The sequence below is a fragment of the Colobus angolensis genome, unplaced genomic scaffold, assembly GCF_000951035.1.
Source record: "Colobus angolensis palliatus isolate OR3802 unplaced genomic scaffold, Cang.pa_1.0 Scaffold107, whole genome shotgun sequence".
Classification (NCBI taxonomy): Eukaryota; Metazoa; Chordata; class Mammalia; order Primates; family Cercopithecidae; genus Colobus; species Colobus angolensis.
Window position 1 is genome coordinate 1,626,761 of NW_012111697.1, and position 6,413 is coordinate 1,633,173.

The following is a 6,413-nucleotide window of genomic DNA, read 5'->3' on the forward strand; positions in this document are numbered from 1 at the left end:
TCCCAGCCATCACCCCTCTCCGGGAACCCCTCATTCTGTCCTTCCATAGGGCCACCACCCAGACAGGCCCCCTCGACCTTTCCCACCACCCTCTGCACAACTAGGATGGGCAGTGCCCCACCCAAAGCACTGCAGGGCACCCCCCCCATTGTCACAGTCGGTACAGGACATGGGTCTACTAGATCTCAGACACTACAGTCAGTACCTGCCAGTCCATTCCTGGAAGATCTCTGCTCCCCACCGTGGTGTCACTGAGCCACTTTCTCCAGCACAGTCCCACGGAGGGAGGCTCTTTTGTGTCTTGCCCATCACCTGGCTGGCCAGATCTGCTCAGCTCTTCCCTGACTCAAGAAAAACAAGAGAGCTGTGTTAGTCCACTTTCATGCTGCCATAGAGAACTGTCTGAGACTGGGTAATTTATGAAGGAAGAGGTTTAATGATTCACAGTTCAGCACGGCTGTGGAGGCCTCAGGAAACTTATAATCATGGCAGAAGGCAAAGGAGAAGCAAGGCACCTTCTTCACAAGGCAGCAGGAAGAAGTGCTGAGCACGGGGGGAAGAGCCCCTTATCAAACCATCACATCTCGTGAGAACTCATTCACTATCACAAGAACAGCATGGAGGAGCCGCCCCCATGATCCAATTACCTCCACCTTGTCTCTCCCGTGACAATAGGGATTATAAGGATTACGATTCAAGATGAGACTTGGGTGGGGACACAAATCCTAACTATATCAAGTGCTCTGTGGTCCCAGATAAGCCAAGAAGCCTTCATGGAGGAGGCCACCCCTTCCCGTGGCCTCCAGACCCAGTGGGAGGCCTAGGTCAGGATGGAGGGGTCCCCTAAGGGGGCTGGCATGGATATCACATGTGCCATGGCACACCCTGAGGGTAGGCAGCCTTGAGCAGTGGGCGGGGAGCTGGGCCTGCAGGAACACAGAGCCCTGAGGTCTTGCCCTTGGATCCCTGGTCTGGGCTCCTCGGGGGCTCTGGGAGAAAGTCTTCTGTCCCCTGCTGGTGCTGGTGATGTGGTACAGATAACCTGGAAACCCTAAAAGAAGCAGGGAGGGAGGGAAGGTTGCTGAGAGGTGGTCAAAGAACCTGTTGTGTAGACCAGGGGGCCAGGGAGGTGCAAGGGGAGTCCAGGTGGGGGCTGCGGGAGGAACAGACAGCAGACTAGTTCACCCCATGGCTCCCCTTCTGAAACCCCAGGAAATGAATAGATCCAGCCCAAAAGGGGCTCCAGGAAGACTGCTCCCAGCACCTCTGTGCTGCGAGTCCCAAAGGCACCCACCTGACCCCCACACACGCCGCATCTCCACTCCTTGTATGCAGGAGGAAACTGAGGCCCAGGGACCTGGAGATGTGTCTGCTCCAGGTCACACCGTAGACTGTGGGGGTCCAGAACCCAGACCTGTGGATTGCGCCAGGCTCTAGCCAATGACTGCTCCAAACCACTGTGCCTCCCCAGCTCTCTGATGTTCTCATCTGCAAAATGGGACATCGGGTCAGAAGGTCTTCAATACCCCTTCCAGCTGGGAGAGAGTTTTGGGACCTCTCTCTCCAGGTCTTCATGAGTCCAGCAGGAGCTCTGGCAGGTCCAGGGTCCCCTCCTTCCTTCTGCTGCCACTGCTCAGCACCCTATCCTTTTTAAAATTAGCTCTGTGAATTACAGAAGTCATACCAGCTTGCTTGTTAACGTGTTTCAAACAGCGCAGAAGGGTTCAAGGTGGAAGCTGAAAGTACTCCCCAGTCTCCCCCAAAACCCCAAGCCCATCTCTGCGAGGTCCCACGTGGCCTTTGGGGAATGTATGTACTGTCCCGTCTTCCCATAGAAGCCAGAAGGGAAGTCTGGGATCAGTGAGCCAGGTATAGTCCTGAGCCCAGGCCCAGAGATCCCACAACCATGCCAGCCCCTGCCGGCACCAGCTCCCTCCCTGTGCCAGCCACCCCCGTCTATCTATGCGGACCTCCTACCACCAAGCCCATCGATAGGGGCTCATTATTCTGTCCTGTCTCCCTAGGATGGGGCAGAGTGACAGCTGTTCCGTGTTTAATTACCGATGGGCTGAGGCTATGCCAATCCATGAATAAAATTACAGTCGTTCTGCAATGCAAATATTGCGGGCCTCCGTCTGAGGGTGCGTGCGGGGCTGATTTTCATTGGCTGACTTTTAATGAAAAAAGTTTTATTACATTTTAAAGAACATTCGTAATGATGAAATTCGCACACCTCAAGATTTATACAGCACTGCAAACAAGTGGCAGGAGAAAGGGAGTTATTTATAACTTCAAATAGGCTCCTATCCTCTGGTTGCATTGTTTTAGGGTGCAGAGCATTGTTAGCTGATAATTTGCTTTAATGGTAAATGCAGAAACTTAGAACCAAGTATCGGAAGTCTCTAAACAAGGAGAAGCCTCAGCCAAGATGGGGGCGAGTTGACCTTATGGGTGGGGAGGGAGAAAAGGGAGCTCGCTCTCGCCAGGACTCATGGGATAAGAACACACGGCAGACGTTCAGCACAGGCAGAGGTTTGCCATCTGTGGGTGCCCACTGGGCAGAGGTTCAGCTTATGGCAAATGAACTTGGAGACGTGACATCCTCCTATTGGAGCCGTGACTGCAGGGCTTCCTCCTCCCATAGTCGCTGTGGGATTTCCTTCCAAGTGGTGTATCCATGCTTTGTGTGACTGGAAATCTCATCTGAGCACAGCTGGATGGGTGATAATGCAAACTTTCGATTCCATCATCTAAATCCATACAGATAGGAATACAGGAAGGCGAGCATTTCCTGTTGAATGGGACTGGAGGTGGCATTTCCTTTGCTAAGCCTTCCCTGCAGATCCTTCCCTCTGGGGACGCAGCTGAGCTCAAGAACAGTATAGCTGAGAGAGGCTTCTCCAGCTGGCCCTGGTCCCCATCTCTAAACAGAACAGAACCTGCTTCAACTTAGCACCGTCGACACATTCATTCGTTCATTCATTTTGCCGACATGTGTTTATTGAAAGCTTACTACCAGCCGGGCTCCTGGCACATTCGGATAAGGAGGATGTAGTCTGTGGCCTCCAAAAGCGACTGAACAGGCAAGACCTATTCCCAGAGACAACTGAGCCTCACTAAACATCAGTGTGACAAGGACAATAATGGAGGTATAAACGCCTAGGGACAGGGCAGCAGAGGAGAGGGCCTGGCTGTGTCTAGGGGTGGAGAGGTCAGAGAAGGGGCCATGCAAGCCAGCCCTGAAGGATGCAGAGGTGTTTGGAGTGGGCACATGCTTGGCAGGGCAGCAGGGTGACCATCAAAGGTACCCTCCAACTTGAGGTCTGTGGGAGGGATGGGGACTTTGAGTGTCTGGAACACGGGGTGGCGTCTATGTTGGGGTGCAATTGGGATGTGGTGGAGAGGCAGGTGGAGGAGCCTGACCTGCTTCCTGGGGCATCTCTGCTGCTCAGAGCTGGGGTTCAGGGGCTCTGGAGGCCGCACGGAATGCCTATAGATGGTGGGGGCAGGGAGGGTGTCTGGGATAGGGATTGGGCCAGCCAGCAGGCACATGAAACAGTTAGAAGGAGAAATCCGTGACTCCTGCTTCTCTTCTCTTGGAGGTCAGCCAAGCCTGGGTGTCTCCTGTTCATTCAGCAAAAGACCTCATCCTGGAACAAGCGTGCAAAAGGAGACAGGGCAGAATTCCAAACTGGCTGCAAGGCTCCGTCTCGGCGTCCTCCCCCACTTCGGCATGCCTGTGTGTCCATGCTGGCTTCTGTGCATGGATTTACATGTGTGTATGTCTCTGAATATGTGTGTGTATGTACTTTAGTGTGTGTTTTCATGTGTGTGCATGCCTGTGCATGCTTGTATGTGTTTGTGCTGAGTGTAGCTGTGTCTGTCCATGTTTGTGTACGTGCAGATATGTGTGGTGTGCTCATGTCTGTGTGAGCTTGTGTATACATGTCCGTGTGTGTATGTCAAGCACAAGGGTGTGTGCTTGTGTGAATGTGCACTCATGTATGCATTTAAGGATTTGCGTATGTTCGTGTTTGTGGATGTTTGCGTGTGTGTGAGGGTGCGTGCTCATTAGGGGATCTGTGCCTAGACCAGACACTGGGGTTTTTTTGTTCCATTTTTAAGATAGAGTCTCACTATTGTCACCCGGGCTGGAATTCAGTGGTGCAATCATGGCTCACTGCAGTCTCTAACTCTTGGGCTCAAGCAATCCTCCCACCTCAGCCTCCTGAGTAGGTGAGACTACAGGCGTGCTAATTTTTAAACTTTTCATAGAGAAGGGGGTCTCACTATGTTGCCCAGGTTGGTCTCAAACTCCTGGCCTCAAGTGATCCTCCCATCTCAGCCTCCCAAAGTGCTGGAATTACATACAGGAGTGAGCCACTGCACCCAGCCCAGACACTGAGATTTTTAAAATTAGTCTGACACTCTGGAACCCACACAGTCTGACACCACCACTGGAGATTCTAAAGTGAATCCCATACAGCCACGCATGCAGCCCCTGCCCTTGGGTGGCTCGGATCCCTGAGGTCTCCTTGGTGAGGGGAAGAAAATGGAAGCCTAAATAATAGCGGCTGCCTCACGGAACAGTGCAGGCCAGGCTCGGGGCAGTGGGGGTAAGAGGATGTCTAAGGACAGTCAGGCTGGTCCTTTACTCACCCAGAGCCAGAAGTGAGGGAGCGCCAGCCAGGCCCGGGGCACCCTCAGGGGCTCTGAAGATGGGAAGTTTGCCCAGATCCCTGTGGTACCTGGGAGTGCCCATGAGTGTATGTGTATATATATGTGAGTGTGTAGGTGTGCATATCTGTGTCAGTGTGAATAAACACATCTGTGTGTGTATTTGTGTGCAGATAGGCATGATGGTGCCTGTATATGTGCACATGGGAACAACTGTCTGTTGACCAAAGTTACCCAAAGTCTCATGGAAGAGGTGGGGATGGGGGAGGGAGGACAGGGCAGACATCCCACTCTTGTCCTTCCCCACAGTGGCCCTCTGACCTGCCAGCATCACAGCCCTCAGGAAACAAGCCATCCTGCTGGCTGGAGAGAGTGGCCAGTGGGCATCAGGTATACTCCAGGGCACTCTGTGGGGTGGGAGTTCATTGTCGGCACCGGAGGCTTGTTTTATTTTTTCTTTTCTTTTTTTTTTTTTGAAACAGGGTCTAGCTATGTTGCCCGAGCTGGGGTGCTGTGGCACGATCATGGCTCACTGCAGTCTTGACCTCCCAGGCTGAAGCAATCCTCCCACCTTAGCCTCCCTGATAGGTGGGACTACTGGTGCATGTTCTACCATGCCCAGCTAATTTTTGTATTTTTTTTTTAAGAGATGGGATTTTCCCATGTTGCCCAAGCTAGTCTTCAACTCCTGGCTCAAGCAATCTAACTGCCTCAGCCTCCCAAAGTGCAGAGATTACAAATGTGTGTTGCCAAGTCCAGCCCTGTTCTCTTCTTAATGGCTTACTTGGGGTTTCAGTGATGACAGGATCATTATTGGGTTTCAGGAATCTTCCTTAAGTGGCTGAAACAATCTGTTGAGCTCTGCTTCCTCTTCCCTCTTCCAGGCTGAAGGAGCTGGAGGAGCTTGGGGCCTCCTTGGGGGAAGCCAGGGAGATTTGGTGATTAAGTGAATGGAATCTGCCCATTGTGGTAAAAATAGCGGAGTTGTGGTTGGTGGAGGCACTCAAGCCCGGCTGAATGGACCAAGGAGTGTCCGGGAGTGAGGAAGTCCAGTTCTGATGATTTATTAAGGTGCACCCAGGAACCTTCAGAACGAAGACCCAAAGATGCAGGAAATGGTGTCCATTCTTCTGCTTAGGTTCAACAACATATGGACAGCCATGTCAAAACAGGATTGGACAACAAAGGCTGATAGACTGAATGGCAAAACCCAGCCAGGCCTGTCCGTCTAGATTCTTCTTAGCCTCTCCAAGCAGCGTTCCTTTCTTCTGGGAAGGGGACAAGACCCTTTCTGGAATGGAGGAGTCTCATGACCTACAGTCAAACAAGGTAGGTTAGGGAATTTCTTTTTATTTTATTTTACTTTACTCTAAGTTAAGGTATACAAGTGCAGAAGGTGCAGGTTTGTTACATAGGTATACATGTGCCATGGTAGTTTGCTGCACCTATCAACCAGTCATCTAGGTTTTAAGCCCTGCATATCTTAGGTATTTATCCTAATGCTCTCCCTCCCCTTGCCCCTCAACCCCAACACAGGACCCAGTATGTGTTGTTCCCCTCCCTGTGTCCATATGTTCTCATTGTTCAGCTCCCACTTACGAGTGACAACATGTGGTGTTTGGTTTTCTGTTCTTGTGTTAGTTTGCTGAGAATGATGGTTTCCAGCTTCATCCATGTCCCTGCAAAGGACATGAACTCATCCTTTTTTTGTGGCTGCATAGTATTCCATGATGTAT

General features: G+C 51.7%; 1 long non-coding RNA gene across 1 annotated transcript; it reads left to right on the top strand.

Moving 5' to 3' along the window:
• Positions 1-222: 222 nt before the first annotated feature.
• LOC105515595 lies at positions 223-2,121 on the top strand. Its single transcript, XR_001002356.1, has 2 exons — positions 223-824; positions 1,336-2,121. It is a non-coding gene; the product is annotated as an uncharacterized LOC105515595 (long non-coding RNA).
• Positions 2,122-6,413: the final 4,292 nt, after the last annotated feature.